The sequence below is a fragment of the Mirounga leonina genome, unplaced genomic scaffold, assembly GCF_011800145.1.
Source record: "Mirounga leonina isolate KUSES-001 unplaced genomic scaffold, KU_Mleo_1.0 Mir_173, whole genome shotgun sequence".
NCBI lineage: Eukaryota > Metazoa > Chordata > Mammalia > Carnivora > Phocidae > Mirounga > Mirounga leonina.
Window position 1 is genome coordinate 5,559,030 of NW_023270447.1, and position 27,677 is coordinate 5,586,706.

A 27,677-nucleotide genomic window follows, 5' to 3' on the forward strand; every position below is an offset into this window, starting at 1 on the left:
ATGGAAAAGGTAGCCTCATTTTTCATTCATTTATGCATGCAGCATATATATTATGAGTAAGGCACAACGTCTTGCGAGAATAGGTATAGAAAGATGTTAACTCGTCCTCTCTTTCTTGCTCTCCTTTCCTCTCTTCGCTTCCTTTGTTCAGAAAATGTGCATTGTAATATTTTCCCTAGAATTTTATCTGGATATTTGCTTTCTCTTTCCCTTTAACTTTGATGGTTCAAGGAACCTTGTGTAGCACATGCTTTGCAGCTTCACCTAGAAACACTCCCTCCGGGGTGGAGGTGCTCAGATCTCGGGCTGGCAGGCTGCTCACAGTTACCCCTTCAGTTGCCCTCAGTTAAAGGCACACCCCTTCCTTTGAAGCAGACTTCATGCAATGTCTAGTTGATGGAGGGAGAAGAAGACCTGGCCTCTGTGCCTCAATTTGAGAAACCTCTGAGGTATTATCTCAACTCCTGAGCTCTCTGTGGACTTGTCTGAGGGTCTGAGGCCTCTGCTCCAACTACATTGAACTTCAACTTTTCCTTCTGCCAGTCCTGCTCTCTTCACTTCCTTCTGGGTGTGGTTCCCAAATGCCCTTTCCTCTATATGGTCCCTTGCATCCCTATCTCCTTCTCAGTTTTTATAGATGATAAACTTAACCTAGAAGACTTAGTACTGGAAGTGACCTAGAAAGCAGGCTCTAAAATGGGGTTTTAGAACTGTAGCATCTGTTGGCCAACTGGCAGGGAATATAGCTCCTAGCATGTGGTGGGGGTGTAACTGTGAAGAATTTTGCAGGTGGTGAACTGGGTAGAAAGGAATTCATTAATGCTTGCAATATCTCAAGTGTTTAAGAGGTAGAAGGAAATTAATAATTCTAAAGACCATCAGATCAAATGGCTATTTCTGGGTAATATTGATGTGTCAGATAAAAACAGGCTGAAAGTGATTAATACGTAAATTGATAAGTAAATTAAAGTAATTGAAGGTAAAATGTGACCATTAATTCCCTTGGTTTCCTTGGCAACATATATGAAGATGCTCATCTCTGGCAGTGAAGGGCAGAGGATGAGGATGAGACCCAAGACTTGATCAGAAAGGTAGCAGAACTCCAGAGAAGGTAGAATTCTCAATCAGAGGAAGTTTCCTGCAAAGTCAGGGACTTAGAAGGAATAGGACCCTGAAACTTGGATGGAGATATCTGATACGATGCTCTTAGTACCTTGGAACTCAGAACACTTCTCTGGACTTTTGGAAATGGAAAACTCCTCCCTGACAAAGTCTAGCAAACTCCCTTGCTTGAGCATGATACAGAGACGTCTGTCTCACAAGACAACAGAAGAGTTGTTCTGAGCCTGCTAATGGAGGAAAGGGGCTAGATGCTGATGGGACTGCAGCATCCAGCAGCATGTACAGGCAACAGTTGTGACAGAACATATGGAACTGGATCTCAACATTGCTGGATCAAAGAGGGCGGGATATTAAGTTTGATTAAGGGAAAGTTTACTGATATAGCAATACTCTCCCAAGATAAGAATTTAAAGCCACAAGACCCCTAGTGCTATGCTGTAAGGAGGGCTCTTGGAAGTTGGGGAAAGTGATGGCCTATATTATAATAAATAGAAATGCCCTTGTCAGGTAGTAGAGGAAGAGATCGAAATGACAAAAGAAACAGGCATTCTAAATAAAAACTCTATAAGCCCAGAAAACACACCAGCTGACTGCGATCCATGGAGAGCCTGAAGGACATGCCATTTACCAAAGTGCTGGAGAGTATGCTGATTAGAATGGTACTAGCATCATTGCGAAGCTCAGTGGTAGCCCAGCGCTAAGGTTAAGAGACACTGTTACAGAACTGGGTTCCATAGTAGCAGTGGGTATGATGGGAACCCAAAATAAGAGAAGGCAGCATCAACTACCAGAAGCAATGTGGGTACAACTACGTTAACATGTGGCCAGACTGGAATGTCAGCCCAGGGTCCTGGTCTACACGGTGCTAGGAAGATGGTTATAGACAGTTTTCATAGAGACAAAATGTATGGACAGTCACTAAGAGTGTTGCTTAATTTACACCATCAAATGAATTAGGCACGTGATCTGATGAGCACTGGGTGTTTTACGCAACTGATGGATTATTGAACTCTACATCTGAAACTAATGATGTACTATAGGTTGGCTAATTGAATTTAAATTAAAAAAATGAGTTAGAATGTATAACCAGGAGGCAGAAGGCAATCATCCCGATAAAAGCTTATGTTCTTTGTTTAGTTCTCAGATCTGGAACACGTTGACTGGAGAATATGAGGCCTCATGAGGAAAGATCCTGGTATACCACAGTATGTATGTATGTTAATGATTCCCCCAGACCTTCCCTGAAGGAAATTATGGTTACTTGCTCAGGTAAGCTTATACTGGACAAAAGGGAATGACGGAACCATTGGGCATAAATCCAAGTTGACACTGACCACTGGATCCAAAGTGTCATCATGGCGCCCCTGCTGGAAAGATCATAGGTTCAACTGTGGCTGCCAAGGCAGAAAACGTAGTTCATCCAACTAACTCTCTTCTTGTACATTTCCTTAATTAACAAGACAAACTAGTGCTTGGCCAAACGTTACTTTAGAAGGGAGTGAGCTGTGTAAGAGCATAGCAGGAGGAGGATCATAGGGGGTGTTGTGCTGGCCTGCCTGGATCCCCTGTCCAGTACAGAGACACTCACTCCTCCAGGTTCCAGAGTCATTGGTTGCTGACAACTTAATCTGTATCTCTCACCAGGGCTTGCCCTTGATTTAAGGCAACTGTGCTCCCCATGGTCTATTTGCTCTCATTTCTTTCCTAAAGCCACCTCATAGATGTACCAGTTTAGAGCCTGAGGAATCCATAATCACCACCAGATACTGGCTGTTCCAAAACGTGCTGCCACACTGCTCATGCTGAGAAATGAGACAGAGGCCCTGGTGAAGCCAGTGAAAATCAAACAATCCAAAGAAATGCTTTTGTTTAATTCTTCAGGGGCTGCCATTAATGCTGAACTGTGGGTTTGTCCTGGCTGGTCTTGCCAGGTGCAAGAACTGTAACCCACACACATTCCCTTGAGGCTGGGAGACCACCAAGATGGGAGACTACCCGATGATGGTTGCTCAAGAGACTTCGTGAGCCTCTGTGCCTTCTATCATGACACAGCTGTCTCAGTTCACATGCACAGACACGCACACACACAGACACGTGTGCACACACATGCAAGCACATACACACACAACACTCACACAACCATTTTTCACGGTGAGTTTGGAACCGGGTAAGATCATCTGTGAGTTTGGAACTGGGTAAGATCATCTGTCTGGGCTCCTCTCTCTATAAAGGAAGAAGTTAGGATCCTAATTATTTTCTTCCCAATTAAGTCTTCATGCCTTGTGCTAATTGCCTTGCATTATGCCCAGAAAATTGAATTCTACATACCAAGAAAATTTGCGGTGAAGCAATCTCTGTTAAAAAACAAAAACACAAAAAACCTGTTAAAAGCTTTCTCCAAAGCAATGGGTAGTCACTGTCTCATATTTGTTACGTAAGAGGGCACATGAGAGATCCTTTCCAAAGTAAAAACAGTATCAAGGAGACTTACACCTTTGTGTTAGATCTAGGGTCTGGTAGCTTTAAATACCAGGTTTTTGCTAATAACACTAATAAAATGTTTAACATACTACCTTATCAAACACTCTTTAACATGCATATTAATTTTCTTGATGAGAAAGGAAAGACAAACTAGACATAAGTGTTTGAAAGTAGATTAATCGTTATTATGTGATGCTGTCTAATTAATCAATTTGAAAAGATAACCCAGTTAATAATTTGTTGCATTTAACTATTCCATTATTGAATACATTTTTCAGTTTAATTTTCACCTGTTTGCCATAAACTTGATATATATTTTTAATAAATATACACATATATTTAAATATATATATAAAATAAATATATATGTATATTTTAAGCAGACTATAGTAGAGGCAAAGTAAATGGTGCTTAAGTTTGCAGTAGAAATGAAATGTTAGAACTTTGGCTATAACACTGAGCAAGGAGTAAAGACAAAGTTTAAAGTAGTTTCCCTTGAAATACACTGATTGGTTGTCTGCCTTTGATAAATATATTTTTATAATTGCTCAAATCATATTTCAAACTGCCTCTATGAATATATCCTCCCTGGAATATTTTAAATCTTTCAGGGCATTTATTAGGAGCATATATTATAAAGTACGAAATGATTATTTAATGAACTTTCTCTTCTGCCTCAGCTCCTACTAAGATGCACCCACCCACAAAGCTACATTGAAGTGACACCAATGTGTCATAAATATAACATTCCTAAAGACTGTAATATAGTATCATTTTAAAACTTTAAATTGCTGCAGGTGATGAATGAGGTTCTGGATCTAAAACAAAAACAAAAACAAAAACAAAAACAAAAAAAACCAAAAAAACCCCACAAAGACTTCAACTGCTGTTTTATTGGATGTCAGCGTGCAGCCTATCTGATACGGAAGGCAGTGGTGCAAAGGGAGAGTCACCAGTGTGTGCAAGACGAGAAGTGTGAGGAGGCTTATGACTTCTGCATGGGTGGAGGTGATGTTTTTTTTGTTCATACACAGAATGGAAATTCCTGATGAAAGAACAGGGACTATAACATCTTCCAATCACTGCAATAAAATTCAGAAACCATTGTTTGAGACATGTTAAAAAGCAAAGACCCACTAAAGAAAGGCAGAAAATTATTGCATCATGAAAAGAGGAATAGCACTTACTAGTAGTGACTAGCGACCCTGTGTTTGCAGAATGTATTGGAAGAACCAAAAATCTTGACAATGTAGCTAAAGCTGTGGATAATTGTCTTTACCTCTACCTTATAACTTTTTGCAGGGGTGAGGATTTCAAGGAGTAAAAATAAATACATGGATTTTGTTTTTATTTTGAAATGGGAGCTTTTTGGTTTACAAGTTCTTTAAAAACTAAAAACTGTTTCTGTAAAAAAATAAATAAATAAGAATAAATAAATAAATACATGGAGGTGACTCGGCAGGTTGCCATTGGAGTGCACCCAACAGCCACACTGAGGAGGTTTAATGGACTCTAAGTAGGAAGAGAGAAGGAAATGGCAAGAAGCATATTCCCCGCAATGCTTGGCGAGATATATTGTTAATGGCAGTGCTGAAAACGTGCTTTAAATATTTCCCTCTCTGTTTTTTGTTGCTTTCCTAGGAGGATTATTCATCACCACAGAACTGGAGGTGGGTTTGAGGATAGAAAGGGCATACAGAATGAATAATCCTCTTAATCCTGCTAAATCTTTGGTACTTTCCTCTACATTTTTTTCTCAAGCAAAACAAAAACCTAATACTTCAGGCTTACATAATAGTGTCAAAGCCAAACAGTGAACAACACCCGTATCAGTTCAGAATAATTAATGATTTTTCACTGTAATTACTTTTGGCCTCATCTTAAAAAAAAAAAACAAAAAACCACATTTTTCTACATTAAGGACATAAAACCAAAAATACAAATTCACACCGGAGTGGTACTCACTAATAAAAGAAACGCATTTCTGCAATTATACTGGATCCTTGCTGACCTTCTTACCTGGCCTGTTGGAAAATCAGAAATAGAGTAGGAAGAAAATTGCTATTGAAATGAAATTGCAAAGTTCTCTTTCTTTACACCGTGAAGTATGAAGTCACTGTGGTTCAGAATTGTCTTTTAATTTCAACAAACAAATACTAGACATTTATTACCTGCCAAGCACTGTTCCGGGTGCTCTGGATAAAAATGTAAACACGACACTATTTTTCTGCCCTCGACCTGCCTATCCGGCCGCTGTGAAGTCAGGGACTGGTAAGACAGTACACGAAACAATGTCTGGTGTCCCTGTCGTGTGGGTAACGTTGTGACCTACTGTGGCTGCCGAGTTGGAGCCAAAGAAAGCTGTAAATTTTTTTTGAAGACACGGTTCTTGAAATCATGAATATGTAGTCTGAGAAGGAAGGGATGCTGTCAATCACTAGCTTGAAGATCAAGCAGAAAGCGACAACAGAAATGAGAGGGACTGCGGACTTCCATCAGGTTTCTCGAACACGGTTTTGTTATTTGAATGGGAGTGAACTCTAAGATTTTTGGAAATACCCCTATGGAAAAGCTATACTCACCCCCCAACAAAATCATAAATGCTTTTTGAATTATCTGATACTTTGTACTATTCACACTTCAGGTCCTCTGCATTAAAATAAAGACTGCGTGTTGAATAGTGGGGAACTCGCTTTCTATTTCCCCTCTGTCAGTGTGATTAAAAGGTGAGCACATATTATTGAGCCCCAGGCAACATCTTACACAGGATCTCTGGCATTCAGTAGGGAATTATTTTGCAGTTAATGAACTACTGAAAACATTTCTAGCCGAGCAAAATATTTTATCAAATTCATTTTCTACTTTTAAAATATATGCTCACTATTTTTGGCACATGAAGGAAAAGCCAATTTAAAAATAAATTCATTTAAAGTTAAAAATGCTTTCTAATCAAACATGGTTAGAGGGGAGAGGCAAGGTAAAAAGTGAAGTATTAAAACAGCACTGTCCCAGGGCACCTGGGTGGCTCAGGTGGTTGGGTATCTGCCTTCAGCTCAGGTCATGGTCCCAGGGTCCTGGGAACGAGCCCTGCATCCGGCTCCCTGCTCAGCTGGGGGGGGGGGGGGGGGGGGTGGCGCTTCTCCCTCTCCCTCTGCCTCTCCCTCAGCTCATGCTCTCTCCCTCGCTCTCTCTCTCTCTCTGTGTCTCTGTCTCAAACAAACGAATAAAATCTTAAAAAAGAAAAAAAAAAAAAAAAAAAGCACTGTCCCAAACAGAATCATAGACTCATGAGCATAGATTCCTCATGCTAAACCCTCTCAAGAGAGCCTGCATAAGCAATTGGCTTTGAATTTTGCTTAGGAAGTACGAGCATATATTTTTAAGAAACTGAACACTGATACTATTCACTGGAGAGAGTAATCAAAAAGGGAGCAACTTGTTATTCTCTTTTCTCCAAATGGAAATACTTTTGCTGTTTCCCATTGTAAAAGTACTTCATGCTGATTGCAAAAATCTAAATAAGTGTGAAGAGAAAACTGGCTTCCATGAATTCTGCTAGGAACAGCTGGGTGTAATTCACTCTGCTATAGCCACCCTGGCTTCCTGTTCCTCCCAGAATATTCCACGGGCTCCCAACCTTAAGCTTTGCATTTGCAATTCCCTCTGCTTGCAGTTCTGTTCCTCAGACATTTGGGTTGCTAGATACCCACTCCCTCACTTCTTAGAGTTTTCTTTTATCTTTTTTTTTTGAAGATTTTATGTATTTATTTGTGAGAGAGAGTGAGAGTACAAGCAGGGGAAGTGGCAGGCAGAGGGAGAGGGAGAAGCAGGCTCCCCGCTGAGCAGGGAGCCCGATCGGGGCTCCATCCCAGGATCCTGGGATCATGACCTGAGCCGAAGGCAGACGCTCAACTGACTGAGCCACCCAGGCACCCCTAGAGTTTTCTTCTTAAGCCCTTAGAGAGGCCTGCCAGAACACACTCTTACTAAAATACCAGTTCCTGCCCATGACTCTCTATTCTCCGTACCCCCGTGCATTGTCTTGACAGCGCTATCTTCCACTAAGGGAACGTACATAACTTGCCTAAGTTCACACAGCTAGAAGTGGCAGACTCAGGATTCACTCAGGCTCTCTGGCTGCAGGGTGGGTGCTTGCAATCGCTACACAATGCTGCCCTTCTGGATTAGACACTTCATACATCTTGCAGTGAATTCAGACAAGGCTGAAATTTGACTTAGGTGGCATCAGTGTGGGCACACAAAGTTGACCATCCTGCTGTCCAAGGATAACTGGCAAGTACTAACCAGGGGGCAGGACGCAGGCGAGGGGCAGGACATAAGAAGCCCTCTTGGATGGATAGATATTTAAGTCAGTGCAGAATTTTTGAATAGAAATCTGTACAATGATGTAAATGCCTTCAAAATGTGCCTGTCCTTTGACCTGTTAGTCTCATTTGCAGAAATTTTCTCAAAAATAATCAGAAAAGTATTCAAAACAGTCTTATAGTAACGACAGTTGTGAATCTGTGAATACCACTTAAGTATCTGACAATAATGGATTGATTAAAATAATTATGATGTATGGATAGATACAGACAGATGTATCAGTACCCACACTGATGCTGCCTGAGTCAAATTCCCGCCTTGTCATACCTTTGCTTTCTTAGCTATAGAATTTTAGACAAGCTATTTAAACTCTTTTTCTCCGACTTTGCGTTTTAAAATACTATATGTAAATATAATTAATACTTTATTGTATATGTTACACGTTTTTGTCCTTTCAATTTCTTTTTGTCTTTTATCTTTCTTTTATTTGTTTTCCATACACTTTACTTTTTTTTCTTCTTTTTTAATGGGAGAGCTGTTTTTGAAATTTTGTTTTACTTTTTATATAGTCGCATTAATTAAATATCATGATTTCTGCCTAAATATGAGAATTATAATTCATAAGGGTAGAAGTTCTTCCTTATATATATTTTTCCCTGCATGTTTGGACTGTTCTTATGTTTGGAAACCTGGTCTTTGCTCATGAATGTATTCTAGTATATCTTTCAAAAAATTAGAAGGGCTTGCTCCTTGTGAGAAAATGAAATACAAAAAAAAAGTATAAAATAAGGAGGGGAAGTTCTCATCTTTCACTAATTCTAAGATTAATTGTTATTAACAATTTCTTTGTATCCTTTTTTTTTTTTTTAAAGATTTTATTTTTTTGACAGAGAGAGACACAGCAAGAGCAGGAACACAAGCAGGGGGAGTGGGAGAGGGAGAAGCAGGCTCCCGGCCGAGCAGAGAGCCCAATGCAGGGCTTGATCCCAAGACCATGGGATCATGACCTGAGCCGAAGGCAGACACTTAACGACTGAGCCACCCAGGCGCCCCTTCTTTGTATCCTTTGTACTTGCTCTGATACACAAATTCTATCCATTGTTCTGCAGTGTGCTCCTCACTTAACAGTATAGGTAGCAGAATCCTTCCATACCAGTATACTGACATATAATGTATTCTTTTAATTGCCTATATGGTTTCCCATAATTTGAAAATATGAAAATGCATTTAACTATTCTTAAGTGGTAAACCTCTAGGTTGACTCTAGTTTTCGCTACCATACATGGTTCAGCATATGTCCTTGCACATTGGTGCCAGTATTTATGGAGGCTAGATACCAGGATAATCAATTGATCACTCTAAGGGATATGCACATTTAACAGTTTTGTAGAAACTGTCGAATTGCCCCCAGTTTGCACTTCCATCCATAGTTAAAAGCATGTCCATTTTCCACTCTTAGCAAATGTTCAGTATTTACCATCTGCTTTTCAATCTAAGGTAAGTAACTTATTTTTTATCCCAAATATAATTAAAAATTTTTTTTCTTTGATGTCCCAGATTACATGAAGACCTATCCTAGACTTGTCTCTAAGGAAACATTTTCTATATTAAGAATTTTTTTTTTTAAAGATTTTATTTATTTATTTGAGAGAGAGAGAATGAGAGAGAGCACATGAGAGGGGGGAGGGCCAGAGGGAGAAGCAGACTCCCCGCCGAGCAGGGAGCCTGATGCGGGACTCGATCCAGGGACTCCAGGATCATGACCTGAGCCTAAGGCAGTCGCTTAACCAACTGAGCCACCCAGGCACCCTTCTATATTAAGAATTTTATGTTTTCTCTTCCATTATTTCTATTCTCCATTTGTAGGATACTTGAACTGCTTGTGAAATTTCTATTAGATACATATTGTATCCTTCCAATCTTCCCTCCATGTCTTTTAAAGCTTCTTTATTTAAAAAAAATAAAAAGAAGGGGGTGGAGCAAGATGGCAGAGGTGTAGGAGATCTGGATTTCATCTGGTCCCAGGAATTCAGCTAGATAAGGATCAAACCATTCTGAATACCCACGAACTCAACAGGAGATCGAAGAAAAGAATAGCAACAACTCTCTGAACAGAAAAGCGACCACATTCTGGAATGTAGGACGTGCAGAGAAGTGAATCCGAGGTGATATTCGGGAGGATAGACGGCGGGGGAGGGGCCTCCGTCGGCCGCTTCTGGCAAGTGATAGAGCCACGGAGCACAAAATTGGAACTTCTAAAAGCCTGCTCCGCTGAGGGACGTCACTCTGGTGGCTAAGCGGGGGGTGGAACCCTCTGAGACAGTGTGGTCTCAGGACCCTCGGGGTCACAGAAAGACCAGGGGTACCTGAGTGCAGCAGAGCTCCCAGGTATCGGAGCAGAGAAACCAGCTGCAGAGACGGAGCCGAGGCGTGGGCTCTCAGCTCGGGCTTGCCATAAACCCTGATCTGCGACACAGTCGGGCCACTGCTCCTCCAGCAGGGACCCAACAAGTGGCAGATCCGGGGAGACTCCCCTTCCTCCCCCGGGAGGAGCAGTGCGGGTACGCACCGCAGGGATCTGCTGGGTTTGGAGACTCCACACAGGGTCGTGTGCCAGAGATAGAAACGCTCGGTCACAGGCCGCGTGAGCACAGAGTGCGGCCGGAGACCGGGGAGATGGGAGTGACTGATGGCTTTTCTCTGGGAGCGCACTGAGGAATGGGGCCCCGAGTCCTCGGCTCCTCCGGGGCGGAGATTGGGAGGCTTCCATTTTCACTCTCATCCTCCAAAGCTGAACGGAAAGCTTGAGGGAACAAAAGCTCCCGAGAGCAAACCCGAGCAGATTACTTAGCCTGGACCCGCCAAGGGTGGGGCAATTCTGCCTCTGGCAAAGACATTTGGGAACCACGGCAACAGGCCCCTCCCCCAGAAGATCAGCAAGAACAGCCAGCCAAGACCAAGTTTACGGATCAATGAGAACGGCAGAACTCCAGCGCTAGGGCAATAATGCGCATAGAATTCATGGCTTTTTTCCCATGATTCTTTAGTCTTTCAAAGTTATATTTTTTTTTAATTTTCTTTATTTTTTTTTCTATTTTTTAAAGTTTTTCTTCTTTTTCAACCAATATCTTATTTTACTAATTCCTTTCTAAATCTTTTTTAATTTTCGTTTTTACAGTCATAGTCTGTCCCTTCTTTGTATTTAACCTTATTTTTTTGCGTGTATATATATATATATATATATATATATATATATTTTCTTTCTTTAAAATTTTGGGATACAGCTTCTTCTAACAGACCAAAAATACCCTAAATCTAGTATATGGCTTTGTTCTAGTCTCCTGCCTGATCACATTCTCTTCTTTTTTTTTTTTTTTAATTTTTTTCTTTCTTTTTTCAATCAACTTCTTATCAATTCCGTTTTAAAACTCTTTTTAAATTTTCATCTTTACAATCATATTCCATCCCTTCATCGTATTTACTTTTATTTTTGTATATTTATATAAGTTTTTCTCTCTTTAAAAGTTTGGGAGGCAGTTTCTTCTGACAGACCAAAATACACCCAAAATCTAGTGTGTGGCTCTGTTTTATTCACAAGCCTGATCATATTCTTTTTTCTTTTTTCTTTTTTTTTTTTTACTTTCTTTTCCTCCCACCCCCTGGTTTTTGAGTCTCTTCTGATTTGTTTAGTGTATATTTTTCTGGGGCTGTTGTTACCCTTTTAGCATTTTGTTCTCTCATTCATCTGTTCTTCTTTGGACAAAATGACAAAATGGAAAAACTCACCACAAAAAAAAAAAAGAACAAGAGGCAGTACCGACTGCCAGGAACCTAATCAATATGGACATTAGTAAGATGTCAGAACTGGAGTTCAGAATGATTATTATAAAGGTACTAGCTGGGCTTGAAAAAAGCATAGAAGATACCAGAGAATCCCTTTCTGGAGAAATAAAAGAACTAAAATCTAACCAAGTCAACATAAAAAAGATTATTAATGAGGTGCAATAAAAAATGGAGGCTCTAACTGCTAGGATAAATGAGGCAGAAGAGAGAATTAGTGATATAGAAGACCAAATGATGGAGAATAAGAGAGATAAACAACTACTGGATCATGAGGGGAGAATTGGAGAGATAAGTGAGACCATAAGAGGAAACAACATTAGAATAATTAGGATCCCAGAAGAAGAAGAAAGAGGGGGGCAGAAGGTATATTGGAGCAAATTATAGCTGAGAACTTCCTTAATTTGGGGAAGGAAACAAGCATCAAAATCCAAGAGGCACAGAAAACCCCCCTCAAAATCAATAGGTCAACACCACGACATCTAATAGTAAAACTTACGAGTCTCAGAGACAAGCAGAAAATCCTGAAAGCAGCTCGGGACAAAAGGTCTGTACCCGACAATGTTAGAAATATTAGATTGGCAGCAGACCTATCCACAGAGACCTGGCAGGCCAGAAAGGACTGTCATGATATATTCAGGGCACTAAATGAGAAAAATATGCAGCCGAGAATACTATATCCAACTAGGCTGTCAGTGAAAATAGAAGGAGAAATAAAAAGCTTCCAGGACAAACAAAAACTGAAAGAGTTTGTGAACACCAAACTAGCCCTACAAGAAATATTAAGGTCCTTTAAGCAAAGAGAGAGCCTAAAAGTAACATAGACCAGAAAGGGACAGAGACAATATACAGTAATAGTCACCTTACAGGCAATACAATGGCACTAAATTCATATCTTTCAATAGTTACCCTGAATGTAAATGGGCTAAATGCCCCAATCCAAAGACACAGGGTATCAGATTGGATGAAAAAAAACAAGACTCATCAATATGCTCTCTGCAAGAGACTCCTTTTAGACCCAAAGACACCTCCAGATTGAAAGTAAGGGGGTGGAAAACCATTTACCATGCTAATGGACATCAAAAGAAAGCTGGGGTGGCAGTCCTTATATCAGACAAATTAGATTTTAAGCCAAACACTATAATAAGAGATGAGGAAGGACACTGTATCCTACTTAAAGGGTCTATCCAACAAGAAGATCTAACAATTTTAAGTATCTATGCACCTAACATGGGAGCAACCAATTATATAAGCCAATTAATAACAAAACCAAAGAAACACATTGACAATAATAAAATAATAGTAGGGCACTTTAACAACCCCCTCACTGAAATGGACAGATCATCTAAGCAAAAGATCAACAAGGAAATAAAGGCTTTAAATGACACACACTGGACCAGATGGACTCCACAGATATATTCAGAACATTCCATCCCAAAGCAACAAAATACATATTCTTCTCTAGTGTACATGGAACATTCTCCAGAATAGATCACATCCTGGGTCACAAATCAGGTCTCAACCAGTACCAAAAGATTGGGATCATTCCCTGCATATTTTTGGACCACGATGCTTTGAACCTAGAACTTAATCACAAGAGGAAAGTTGGAAAGAACTCAAACACATGGAGGCTAAAGAGCATCCTACTAAAGAATGAATGGGTCCACCAGGAAATTAAAGAAGAATTAAAAAAAAATCATGGAAACTAATGAAAATGAAAACACAACTGTTCAAAATCTTTGGGATGCAGCAAAGGCGGTCCTAAGGGGAAAGTATATAGCAATACAAGCCTTTCTCAAGAAACAAGAAAGGTCTCAAATACACAACCTAACCCTACACCTAAAGGAGCTGGAGAAAGAACAGCAAATAAAGCCTAAACTCAGCGGGAGAAGAGAAATAATAAAGATCAGAGTAGAAACCAATGAAATAAAAACCAAAAGAACAGTAGAACAGATCAATGAAACTAGGAGCTGGTTCTTTGAAAGAATTAATAAGATTGATAAAGCCCTGGCCAGACTTATCAAAAAGAAAAGAGAAAGGACCCAAATAAATAAAATCATGAATGAAAGAGGAGAGATCACAACCAACACCAAAGTAATACAAAGAATTATAAGAATATATTATGAGCAACTATATACCAGCAAAGTAGACAATCTGGAAGAAATGGATGCAGATGCATTCCTAGAGGAGTATAAACTACCAAAACTGAACCAGGAAGAAATACAAAACCTGAACAGACCCATAACCAGTAAGGAAATTGAAGCAGTCATCAAAAATCTCCCAATAAACAAGAGCCCAGGGCCAGAGGGCTTCCCAGGGGAATTCTACCAAACATTTAAAGAAGAACTAATACGCATTCTTCTGAAACAGTTCCAAACAATAGAAATGGAAGGAAAACTCCCAAACTCATTTTATGAGGCCAGCATTACCTTGATCCCAAAACCAAAGACCCCACCAAAAAAGAATTACAAACCAATATCTCTGATGAACACAGATGCAAAAATTCTCACCAAAATACTAGCCATGGGATCTAACAGTATATTAAAAGGATTATTCACCATGACGAAGTGGGATTTATTCCTGGGCTGCAAGTTTGGTTCAACATCTGCAAATCAATCAGTGTGATACAATACATTAATAAAGAACAAGAACCATATGATCCTCTCAATAGATGCAGAAAAAGCATTTGACAAAGAACAGCATCCTTTCTTGATTAAAACTCTTCACAGGGTAGGGATAGATACCTTAGTATCAAAAAAGCCATCTATGAAAAACCCACAGCAAATACCATTCTCATTGGGGAAAAACTGAGAGCTTTTCCCCTAAGGTCAGGAACACGACAGGGATGTCCACTATCACCTCTGCTATTTAACAGAGTACTAGAAGTCCTAGCCTCAGCAATCAGACAACAAAAAGAAATAAAAGGCATCTGAATTGGCAAAGAAGAAGTCAAACTCTCACTCTTTGTCGATGATATGATATTTTATGTGGAAAACCCAAAAGACTCCACCCCAAAACTGCTAGAACTCATACAGGAATTCAGAAAAGTGGCAGGATATAAAATCAATGCACAGAAATCAATGGCATTTCTATATAGCAATAACATGGCAGAAGAAAGAGAAATTAAGGAGTTGATCCCATTTACAATTGCACCCAAAACCATAAGATACCTAGGAATAAATCTAACCAAAGAGGCAAAGAATCTGTACTCAGAAAACTATAGAATACTCATGAAAGAAATTGAGGAAGACACAAAGAAATGGAAAAACATTTCCATGCTCATGGATTGGAAGAACAAATATTGTGAAAAGATGTATGCTTCTTAGAGCAATCTACACATTCAATGCAATCCCTATCAAAATACCATCAACTTTTTTCAAAGAAATGGAACAAATAATCCTAAAATTTGTATGGAACCACAAAAGACCCCGAATAGCCAGAGGAATGTTGAAAAAGAAAAGCAAAGCTGGCGGCATCACAATTCCAGACTTCAAGCTCTATTACAAATCTGTCATCATCAAGACAGCATGGTACTGGCACAAAAACAGACACATAGATCAATGGAACAGAATAGAGAGCCCAGATATGGACCCTCAACTCTGTGGTCAACTAATCTTCGACAAGCAGGAAAGAATGTCCAATGGCAAAAAGACAGTCTTTTCAACAAATGGTGTTGGGAAAATTGGACAGCCACATGCAGAAGAGTGAAACGGGACCATTCTCTTACACCACACACAAAAATAGACTCAAAATGGATGAAAGACCTCAATGTGAGACAGGAATCCATCAAAATCCTAAAGGAGAACACAGGCAGCAACCTCTTCGACCTCAGCCGCAGCAACTTCTTCCTAGATACATCGCCAAAGGCAATGGAAACAAAGGCAAAAATGAACTATTAGGACTTCATCAAGATAAAAAGCTTTTGCACAGCAAAGGAAACAGCCAACAAAACCAAAAGACAACCGACAGAATGGGAGAAGATATTTGCAAATGACATGTCAGATAAAGGGCTAGTATCCAAAATCTATAAAGAACTTATCAAACTCAACACCAAAAGAACAAATAATCCAATCAAGAAGTGGGCAGCCTTCTTTGATCAAATGTAAAGTACTTCCTACTTTAACTGATTGCCTCTCTCTGGTTATTGGCTAGCCTCCTCCATTAGAATATAAACTGGTATCAGGGATCTCACAGTCTTGTAGAAATTAACCTGACCTATAGAAGAAGCTTAAAAATATGTGTTGAAGAGGTTTTTAAAAGTCATGTACAAACACTTTCCAGTCTTTAATAGGCTAAAAATAAGCAAAAACAAAAATAAAAATTTTATAATGGATGTAAAAACTTAAATTTGACATTAGAAACCCACTAATTCATAATAATATTTTCTTTTCCTTTTTATACTTGTGGTTGATTATGGTTGAATTTCCAGAGAGAAGCCTCTTTTTCAAGGATTAAAGTGTTTGATTAAAAAAAAAAGAAAGAAAGAAATGGGCAGAAGACATGAACAGACATTTTTCCAAAGAAGACATCCAAATGGCCAACCGACACATGAAAAAGTGCTCAACATCACTCCGCATCAGGGAAATACAAATCAAAACCACAAAGAGGTACCACCTCACACCAGTCAGAATGGCTAAAATTAGCAAGTGAGGAAATGACAGATGTTGTCAAGGATGCGGAGAAAGGGGAACCCTCTTACACTGTTGGTGGGAATGCAAGCTTGTGCAGCCACTCTGGAAAACAGTTTGGAGGTTCCTCAAAAAGCTGAAAATAGAGTTACTGTATCCCCAGCAATTGCACTATTGGGTATTTACCCCAGAGATATAAATGTAGTGATCTGAAGGGGTACATGCACTCCAATGTTTATAACAGTAATGTCCATAATAGCCAAACTATGGAAAGAGCCTAGATGTCCATTGACAGATGAATGGAAAAAGAAGATGTGGTATATATACACAATGGGATACTACTCAGTCATCAAAAAAATGAAATTTTGCCATTTGCAATGATGTGGATAGAATTACAGGGTATTATGCTAAGCGAAATAAGTCAATCAGAGAAAGACAACTATCATATGATCTCACTGATACGTGGAATTTGAGAAACAAGACAGAGGATCATAAGGGAAGGGAGGGAAAAATGAAAGAGGATGAAACGAGAGAGGGAGACAAACCATAAGAGACTCTTAATCTCAAGAAACAAACTGAAGGTTGCTGGAGTGAAGGGGGTGGGAGGGATGGGATGTCTGGGGGATGGACATTGGGGAGGGTATGTGTTATGGTGAGTGCTGTGAATTGTGTAAGACTGATGAATCACAGACCTATACCCCTGAAACAAATAATACATTATATGTTAATAAAAAATAAAAAGAAAGCTTCTTTATAGTTTTACATTATTTTTTATTCTGTCCTATACTTTGGAAAAAAATAAGTATATCTTCCAGATTACAAATTCCATCTTAAATATGAGTTTTCCTTCAACTCATTCTTTTTTTTTTTTTTTAAAGATTTTATTTATTTATTTGAGAGAGAGAATGAAAGAGAGCACAAGATGGGGGAGGGTCAGAGGGAGAAGCGGACTCCCCGCTGAGCAGGGAGCCCGATGCGGGACTCGATCCTGGGACTCCAGGATCATGACCTGAGCCGAAGGCAGTCGCTCAACCAACTGAGCCACCCAGGCGCCCTCCTTCAACTCATTCTTTATGTAGGGATTTGAAATTATTTTAGTAATCAGGTTTTTAATTTCTGAAAACTAAAATTAACATCTTTCCATGCATTAGTTGCTGCTAGTTCTACCATTTCATCCTTCTCCTCTTTGCCAACAGAATATGGACTGGTAATGCGTTCAGCTAAAAAAGAGAAAAGAAGGAAGAAGGAAGGAGGGAAGAAAGGAAGGAAGCAGGGAGGGAGGGAAGGAAGGAAGGAAAGAAAAGAAGAAGAAAATAAAAAGAACATTCTCCAGCCTCCCTTGTAGCAATATATGGTGTTCTGGTAAATGTTTAACAACTGACCCTCTGGAAGGAAAAAGCACAAACTTTGCAGCTTTTCCTGCTTCCATGGTGTAAATACTCCAACCTGGAGTGACCCGAGGACCTCCCTTAATTCTCTCTCTGGCCGCAAAGTCTGTTCTTAAACTCTATCAAATAACATGTTTACATTATTTCAAGAGTTAATTCCACAGTGTTCACTGAGAAGAAACATCATAGCCAGGCACATGGAGTACTTGTCTTGAATGAACAACCTGCTTACTACTCCTTGGCTTACTCATTCCCTCCAGCAGTGATGAATCTAGACCGTGGGTCCAAGCTCCTAACAGGCAATTCCATTTAATTCAGAAGCTATCCTATTATGCCTGATGGAATTGCATGCTTTTTGTTTTTGTTTTTGTTTTGCTCTAGTTTCTGTCATTAATCCAGTGCAGTCTCCTTTATATTTTCAGATTATTCCTCAGTGTTGCTCAGTGGATGACCCCTTCTTAGCTTTACACTGAAACTATGAATTGTTTTAATATTTATATTTCTTCTGTTATAGGAATCATCTTTTGGGAAAGAAGAAGTACATATTTTCTAATAGAATTGGAACCAGGTAAACTTTAGAATCAGACTGCAACATTTAAAAAAATTAAGATGTTGAACAGAATTTCATAAATGCAGTGCATAAGGAAAAACACATTAAAGTTATGTTTACTGTAGTACTACTTTGTGAACTTCTTAGTGCTTGGAATCACTTAAGACTGTATACTTGGTGAGCACTTTCCCTGTCCTTAATATTTGACAGTATTCTTTTATTTTACAATATTTTAACTGCTTGCCTGTTTTAGAGTTTTAGGGAGCTTATATTTCTGTTGGTTATTATTGTTTTACATTTGAAGCAATATGATGGTGAGCATCATTTGACCTAAATATTTGGTTACATTTATAACATGTCTTTAGTATAATTTTGTAGAAATGAAATCAGACCAAGAAATTCCACTTTCCAAATAAATACTGATATAAATAATTGAATTAATTAGATAGTGGTATTTAAGATAGAGATGCTAAATAAAAAGAGAATTGGGCCTAGAAGTGAAACAGATGTGGTTTTAATCTTTGTTCTGCTGTTTGTCAGCAGAATGATCTTGGGGATTCCCTCTCACCTCTGCATGCCTCAGTTGCCCTGTACATAAAATGGAGATTGTAACGTCTTGCTCAGGGGACTGTTGAGGAGAATAAATGAAATGCTGTGTGCAGCTCGCTCTGTACTTGGTAACTAGTGAGTCAGCAGTCACGTTTGGGTATAGGTTGTATGTGGTCTTGTATAGTGCACACGGATGTGGTCATACGAATTAACTCTGGCTGAAAATAAATGCTTCCTCTTTTAATTGATATGTTATGAATAGTTTTACATAGCTTTCATAGTTACCAAAGGTTTTAAATTCTGTTATTGTTAATGTTCTGAACTAAAACACTTAGTCAATTCTCTCAATTTTCTTCAAGCTATAGTTTCTTGGCTCTAGGTTATAATCTGATTGAATTTCATCTTTAATTTTTCTGAGAGTAAGCTCTGCTTTATGGTAACTGACTCCATGCATATTTGCTCAGCATTTTTTTAATGGAGCTTTTGTGTCTTCAGAAAAATCACTATAATTGTTTCTCCTACTCCTCTAGGCGTCTCCAGATTGTTTGAGGAGGTAGGGTTGACTTTGTAGATAATTACCCATTTTGTGGATGATTATGTGAGAAAATTACTTGCTTTCTGGGACTTTTGGTAGGGGGAATCCAACATTGTAACCCTTGAGACAAAATCATATATATGAACAAGAATTCATATCGTCACAGAGAATAGAAAAAGTAAGTAGGCTATCACCCAGTTTTGAAGTAAACATTGAATACCTACCATGTAGCAGGCTTTCTACTAAAAGTGGTAAATAAGACACATGTGGTCCCTAATCCTTCAGATTTCATATTCGTAAAAAAGGTAGTAAGAGTGACTCGGGGCGCCTGGGTGGCTCAGTTGTTAAGCGTCTGCCTTCAGCTCAGGTCATGATCCCAGGGTCCTGGGATCGAGCCCCACATTGGGCTCTCTGCTCAGCGGGGAGCCTGCTTCTCCCTCTCCCACTCCCCCTGCTTGTGTTCCCTCTCTCGCTGTGTTTCTCTCTGTCAAATAAATCAATAAAATCTTAAAAAAAAAAAAAAAAAAGAGTGACTCAAAAACGTTCCAGAGCCAAATGGGCCTATTTCTCATGGAAGCTATACGTGAAAATTAAATTCTCTGTTAACCCGTTAGAAGGCATCCAAATTAATGGCATATTTAAACACTCTCACACAAAGGGAAACCTGATAAAAAAACAGTTACTCTTGCCAATTACCTACATATATATGTGAGGAATAAATCACAAACTTCCCCTTCAACTTTACATGCACATTCCAGCCTTTAAAAGAGTGGGCTGAGCAGAACAGCTTTGCTACTATAATTGCTTTCCACTGAAGTCTTTAGCATTTCCCAATCTGCAAAATGACATGAACCAGAATTCTTATTTCTCCCTGAAGATTATCCATGACCCTAGGGAAGAACTGGGTGGTTTTTTTGTTTTTGTTTTTGCAATAGGGCAGAATATTTGACATTTTTATATTTTTATGTAAGTAAAATTTATGTTATTATAACACATATATCAAGTGTAATGAATACAATATATTAATAGATAAAAATACATTTTTATATTTTTATGCCCAGTGTGCATGCTAGCTACATGGTCTGTTAAAATCTCTTTACCCATCTTACATTTTGGATGTCAATTCCCTGTTAAAATTTGTGTAATATCATTTAAATATTAAAGATTGATCTCACTGATGGAGAAAACGTATGCCACATCATTTAATTCTTGTATGATCTTACCGTGAAGGTAGACAGGAATGTCCCTGATCGGACATGGGAGCTTTTGAAAGCAGTCTAATATTGAATGGGCCTTTCAAGCAAATTAATTTCACTATTGGCCCATATTGAACTTGTGGTTATCTAAAGCCTTTCAGGGTTTCTTCCCATGCATTGCTGTCAAATCAGGTCTCTGTAATGATCTGCCTGTCTCCTTTCCCCACTGCATGCCAAACCTGAGGGAACTGAGACCCCATAGTAAACTTTAAAAATCCTATATTTGGGGCTTGGCAATTTAGCATTCGTTAACCAACAACTTTGTAACTAGGTTTTGGGGGTTGAGTCCTGAGACCACTGTCTTCATTCCTTAGTTCAAGTCTTGCTCTTAAACTCCAATTTGTGTCTAATCAACAAAATCCTGTTTCTTTGCATTCTCCCCACTGCATTCTTAGCTGATTTTCCTGATAGAGATATCACTCTTAATTTGTAAGAGTGCATTTTAGGCTTATGTTGTTCACACGTTCTGGTTTACTTTTATCTCCTTGCCTTAGCTGCCCTTAACTGTATACTTTTCTGTTAGTTCTATTTCTAGTCCTCCTTGTTTTTAGAAGTCAAGCTTACTGGGGTATCATTTGTGCAGTGGGCAGGCTGGAAAACAGCCCCCAACGATCTATCCCTTGGTATGCTCATCTTTGCGTAACTTCCTCCCCGTTTGTACAGGCTGGATATGGTGACTCACTTCTAATGAACAGAAGAAAGCAAAAGTGGTGGGCTGTCATTTCCAAGGTTAGGTTAAAAAACTCAAAAACTCATTGCCTTCTGCCTTAGACTGCCCTCTTTTGATCGCTTGCCTGTTCATTTTGTGGGAAGCCAACTGTCATGCTATGAGCTACCCTATGGAGAGACCCACTTGGCAAGGAGCTGAGAAGGACCCCTGGTCAACAGGCAGTGAGGAATTGAGTTCTGCCAACACCCACTTTAGAGGGCTTGGAAGTGGATTCTACCTCCATTGGACCTAGAGATGACTGTAACCCCAACCCACCACTTGACTAAAGCCTTGTGAGAGACTGAGCCACACGTGCCCAGCAAAAGTGAGCCTGGATTTCTGACCCACAGAAATCATGCAATAATAAGTGTTTATTGTTGTAAGCTACTAAGTTTGGGGATACTTTGCTAGGGAACAATAGATAACTAGTATAATTTCCATACAGTACACTTCACCTTTTTTAGGCATACAGTTCTTTGAGTTTTGGCAAATGCATACACTTCCGTACCCAACACCACAATTCAGATATAGGACATATCCATCACCTTCACCCGCCGAAGTACCCTCTTGATCCTTTTTAATCAGTATCTTCCCCCTTCCCCTAGCTCCTGGCAAACTGGTCTGTTTCCTGTCCCTATGATTCTGCTTTTTCCAGAATGCCATATAAATGGAATCGTACAGTATGCAGCCTTTTGTGTCTGTTTTCTCTCAGTATAATATATTTGAGATTCATCCAAGTTATCGCATGTAGCGGTAATTGAGTCCTTTTTACAGCTGAGCAGTATTCCATTTTATGTAAGGACCATAGTTACTAATCTGTTACCAGACGATGAGCATTTGGAATAATTCCAGTTCGGGGTGATTATAATAAAGCTACTATAAATGTTGACAATCATTTTTGTATGGACGTATTTTTTTCTCTTAAATACCAGAGGGTAGGGACTATATGGTTGCATGTAAGGATGGGTTTCCTACCGTATAGGAAATTACTGAAGTGTTTTCAAAAGTGAGTACACTTTCCATTTCCACAATTAATGTGTGAGAGTTCTAGCTGCTCTGCATCCTCACCAGGCCATGATATAATCAGATTTATTTCTATGTTAGTCATTGAAATATATGTGTAGTGGTATTTCATCAGGTGTTTAATTTGCATTCTCCTAATGACTAATGATGTCAAGCATCTTTTCATGTGTATATTTGTCATCCAGACATTCTCTTTGGTAAACTGAATGAATTGTGTGCTCAATTTTAAAATGCTGGATAGAAGAGATGAAAAGAATTCCTTGACTTGTTCCTGGTCTTCCGAAGAAACATTCTTTATTTCATGATTCAATGTGATGTTATCTGTTCAGTTTTTGTTTTCTTTTTGTTTGTTTGTTGTGGTTATTGTTGTTGCTGTTGTTCTTTTCCGGTAGATGCTATTCATCAGGTTAAGAAAGTCCCTTTAATTCTTAGGTAACTGAGATCTCTTCCATATCATTAGTGAATGCTGAAATTCATCACGTTTTTTTCTGCATCTATTGAAATGGTCATATGATTTTCCTCCTTTGGTCTGTTACTGTGGTGAATTAAATTGATTTTCAGATGCTGAACCAAACTTACATTCATGGAATAAAGCACATTTGATCATGGTGGATTCTATGGATTCAATCTGCTAATAATTTAAGTATATTTTTTTAAAGATTTTATTTATTTATTTGACAGAGAGAGACACAGCGAGAGAGGGAACATAAGCAGGGGGAGTGGGGGAGGGAGGAGCAGGCTTCCCGCCTAGCAGGGAGCCCGATGTGGGACTCGATCCCAGGATCCTGGGATCATGACCTGAGCTGAAGGCAGACGCTTAACGACTGAGCCACCCAGGCGTCCTAAGTATTTTTGACTCTATGTTTATGAAGTATATTGATCTGTAAACTTCTTTTCTTGTAATATCTTTGTCCATTTTTCATATTAGTATAAGCCTGGGGAGTTGGGGACTCACAAGATGAGTTGGGAAGTGTTCCTTCCTCTTCTGTTTTCTGGCAGAGTTTGTGTAGAATTGGTATAACTTGTTCTTATGAATATAGATATTGTCAGAGATACAACAAAACTTTTTCTATTCTTTATTCTGCTTTCAGTTAAATGATTCTTCTAGAAGTGTTTTCTTCTTTACAAATACAAATTCTTTCCTCTTTGCTCCTTTCGTAGTATAGATGAGGAAAGTATAGTTTCTTTCTTGCTTCTCTTTAAGGAATCATCCTAACACTCTCTTCCAAACACCAGGTTTTTATTTTTAGATTTGCCGCACATACACATTTCTTGTTAAGTAGTGCCATTTCCCTTTCTATAAGAAATATTTACTTGAGAATTCTCTTTCTATTAGCATATGTTAGTTGTCAGTCCATAGCACCAAACTATACTATTATGTAGAAAACTATATTTGCCTACTTGTGTTAAAATATTAAGCCCCAATTTTTTTTTTTTATTCAGAATTGTATTCTCACTGTGTACAGGCATTGTGCTTAGGTGATGAGGCTAGGGCAATAAAGGCAGATGTGTTTTCTACTCTTACGGAACTACGGGCAAGTGGGAAAAACAGTATTTTTACTAAGTCAAGTAATGCAGTTTTGCTTTAGATCATCCCTGGTTTTTACCCTAATATTGGGGGAGGTCATTGAAAGGACATAACCACAGTTGGACCTTTGAGCCAGATGGAGGTAATGGAAGCTTCTCACTCCCTGCTCCCCTGGTCTTGGAATGTGTCCTTGGAATTTACCCCACTCCCAGAAGCTGCCCCAAGGATACAGCCTTAAGATAGCGATGTGGTGTTGAGAACCTCTAGATTTTATGTGACTGAACCAGTTGAGACCGCTATATAAACTTTTACGATTTGGCTGATGGGTACAGAGATCTACTCATCTTGTGGCTTCCCAAGACAGGCATCATATGTCAATTTCCTTGCCTATTAAACTTGCCACCTACCAATCCAGAGTGGCCTGCTCTTTCTTCAGTATCTCCCTGCCCTCTGGGTATTTCCCAGATTTCACCTGGGAAGCTCCCAAAGTTGCAAACCAGCACTTAAGAATGGGAAAGCCTTCTTTACTGTGATTTTCTGTCTTATCATTTTTTTTCCCTTTAGTATTTACTTCACGTATAGGAGAAAAAGTGGAGGATTTTCTTCTTTCCCTTTGAATTTCAATTAAACATTTTTTTGAATGGTAATTGAAAATACTTGGTTTAGAACCCATTGTGTTGTTGTTGGCAAATCTGGCAAAGGAGGTCAAATCCATTTCTGTAGTGATTTGTACATTGTTGAATCTTACAAAAGTCTCAGTCACAGTGCAGGAGTAGAGCATAACTTCTGCCTATGCCAGCAGCTCTACACAGCGGCATTTCAGCTATGCTGCAGGAATTCTATTTTTTCTTCCACTTCTTGCAACAGACAGGAGTTTCTCGTGCTGGATTAGTGAAATCTGAATTTTTCTGTCTTTAGCGATACTCCCTGGAACCTGTTTTGACTTGAAATGATGCAGGATTCCTTTTGATATTTAGCATAATCTCATCCATACCATTGGTCTCATAAGACTGGATTTTAGTCCATTCTAAACTCATTGAAATTATGGCTTTTTAAATGTTTAGGGTTTTTTTTGTTTTGTTTTGTTTTGTTTAACAACACCTGGTTTTTATTTGAATGCTGGCTTAAAAAAACAAACAAACAAACTATAAGACACATTTTTTGAAACCATTGAGAAAATATGAATATGGTCTGTTACATAATATGAAGGCATTGTTATTAGTTTTGTTAATTATGATAATGATATTGTTTTTAAGAGATGCATTTTAAAGTATTTAGTAGTGAAATGCCATAATGTCTGTAATTTAATTTAAAATACTTCATGAAAAGAAAGAAGAATGGCCAGTTGTTTTTACTATAAAAGCAATGCATATAACCTAAAATAAATGGATGAAAATGCTATGAAGTTAAAAAGCAGTCTCTTTTCAAAACTATTCTTTCTGCGGAATGCTTACAGAAATTAAAAATGTTTAACCAAAACGAAAGAAGCCATCAAATATATATGTATAACTTTTTTAAATATATTTTTTCTGGGTATAGAATTCTAGAGTTTTTGTTGTTATTGTTGATGAAGATTGTTCCAATGTCTTCTAGCTTGCAGTTATTCTTAGGAGGAGTCTACTGTTATTTTTATTTTTATTCCCTTTTATGCTATATGTCTGGTGGATTTTCATATTTTTTTCATTGTCATGAGTTTTAAGCAATGTGACTGTGATTTACTTTGGTGTCATTTTCTCACGTTTGGGGTTCACTGCACTTCTCGAATTTGTGAGTTTATAGTTTTTGTTGAGTTTGGAGAGATTTGGCCATTATGCCTTCAACTTTTGTTGTTGTTGTTGTTCTCATCTCCCCATTTTGGGATTCCAGTTACATATATGTCAGACCCATTAAAGTTGTAGCAAATCTCACTGATGTAGCAAAACTCTAAACTAAGTTTTATTCATTTGTTTCTGGCCTTTTTCCCTCTCCATGTTTCAATTTTTATTCAATTGCTATGCTTTCCCATCCTCCACTCTTTTCTTATACAGTATTTAATATGTTTTTAATCACATCCAGTATATTTTTAGAAAATTTATTTTAGAAAGAGAGAAAGACTATGCAAGCAGGGGGAGGGGCAGAGAGAGAAGGAGAGAGAGAATACAAAGTAGACTCTCCACTGAGTGTGGAGCCCACATGGGTCTTGATCCCAGGACCCCAAGATCATGACCTGGGCTGAAATCAAGGGTCCCATGCTCAACTGACTGAGTCACCCAGGCACCCCACATCCAGTATATTTTTAATCACATACTGTAGATATCATCTCTTGAAGTTCAATTTTTTTTTAAAATATCTTTTGTGACTCTTCTTAACATACTCAGTCATGCCTCCTCTACTTTCTTGCATACTTTCTTTACTTTCTTGACACATCAAATATAGTTTAAGTTATTTAAAAATATCCTTGACTTTTAATACTATTATTACTGTCATTCCTACTGGTTAATTTATCTGCTCATTATGAATAATGTTTTCCTGCTTACTTGCATGCCTGATAATTTCTGATTGGCTGCCACACATTTTGAATTTTAACTTTTTGGATACTGGATATTTTGTATTTTATACACAAGTTTTATTCTGAAATATAGATAAGGTACTTTGGGACAGATTGATCCTTTCAAGGCTTTCTTTTAAGCTTTGTTAGCTTGGATTGGAGTAGTCTATAGTCTTGTCCTACTAATGAAGCAATGCTCTGCTGAGCATTCCTCAGGTCCATGTATCATGAGGTTTGCCAGTGTCTGTTGAGGACATGTGTTGTACCTCATCTTGTGTTACTCCTAGGAATTTTTTCTCCAGTTCTTTTCCTGTGACTCTTTCCTCACCCTTGTGTGGTAAGTACTCAGCCAAGGACTCATAGGGAATACTCTCTAGCTTTCCCAAGTTCTTTCTCTGTAGTATCCCTCTCTCTAATACTCTTCCCTGCATAGTTTGATTGTCTCTCCCCTCTTGAATTCTCAATAATGTCTCCTCAGTTCATGGAGACCATCAGGATCTGTTTATGGTTCCTTTCCCTGGGCAATGGCCTGGAAATGCTATAGCCAGTCCTCTAGGAAAATGGTCTCATCTCATTTGCTTCTCTTCCTTCAGTGCTCACTGTCTTGTGATATCTATTCTTGAAAGTCTGAAAAACATTAATTCACATATTTTGTCTGGTGTCTTACTTCTTTAAAGTGGGGGTTAAATCTGATACTTGTTACTTCATCATGACAGATAACCAAAGTTCCCCAAGAGAAAGCATGTTTAGTTCTAATATACCACTATGTTCTTTTTCTGTAATTTCCATGTTTCTACTGAGATTCATTTGTTCACCCATTCTGTCCATCTTTTGCTATAAATTCTTTAACATATTTATTATAATTCTTTTAAAGTCCTTTTCTGCTCATTTCTACACCTAAGACATCTATTTGTATGTTTTCATTGACTTTTTTCCATGATTATGGGCTACATTTTTTCTGTAATTTTTAATTGTATTCCATTTGAGGTGACTTGTAGATACTTTGGATTTTGTTAACTCCTCTAGATTGGATTTTGCTCTGGCTGGCAGTTAAAGTTTCTTTCTTTCTTTCTTTTTTCTTTCTTTCTTTTTTCTTTCTTTCTTTCTTTCTTTCTTTCTTTCTTTCTTTCTTTCTTTCTTTCTTTCTTTCTTTCTCTCTCTCTCTCTCTTCTTTCTTTCTTTCTTTCTTTCTTTCTTTCTTTCTTTCTTTCTTTC

At 38.5% G+C, this 27,677-nt stretch overlaps 1 long non-coding RNA gene across 1 annotated transcript in view; it reads right to left on the bottom strand.

The window, feature by feature from the left end:
• Window positions 1-27,677, bottom strand: part of LOC118019068 — a 159,917-nt gene that overhangs the window by 116,287 nt on the left and 15,953 nt on the right. The gene's annotated exons all lie outside the window — the stretch shown is intronic.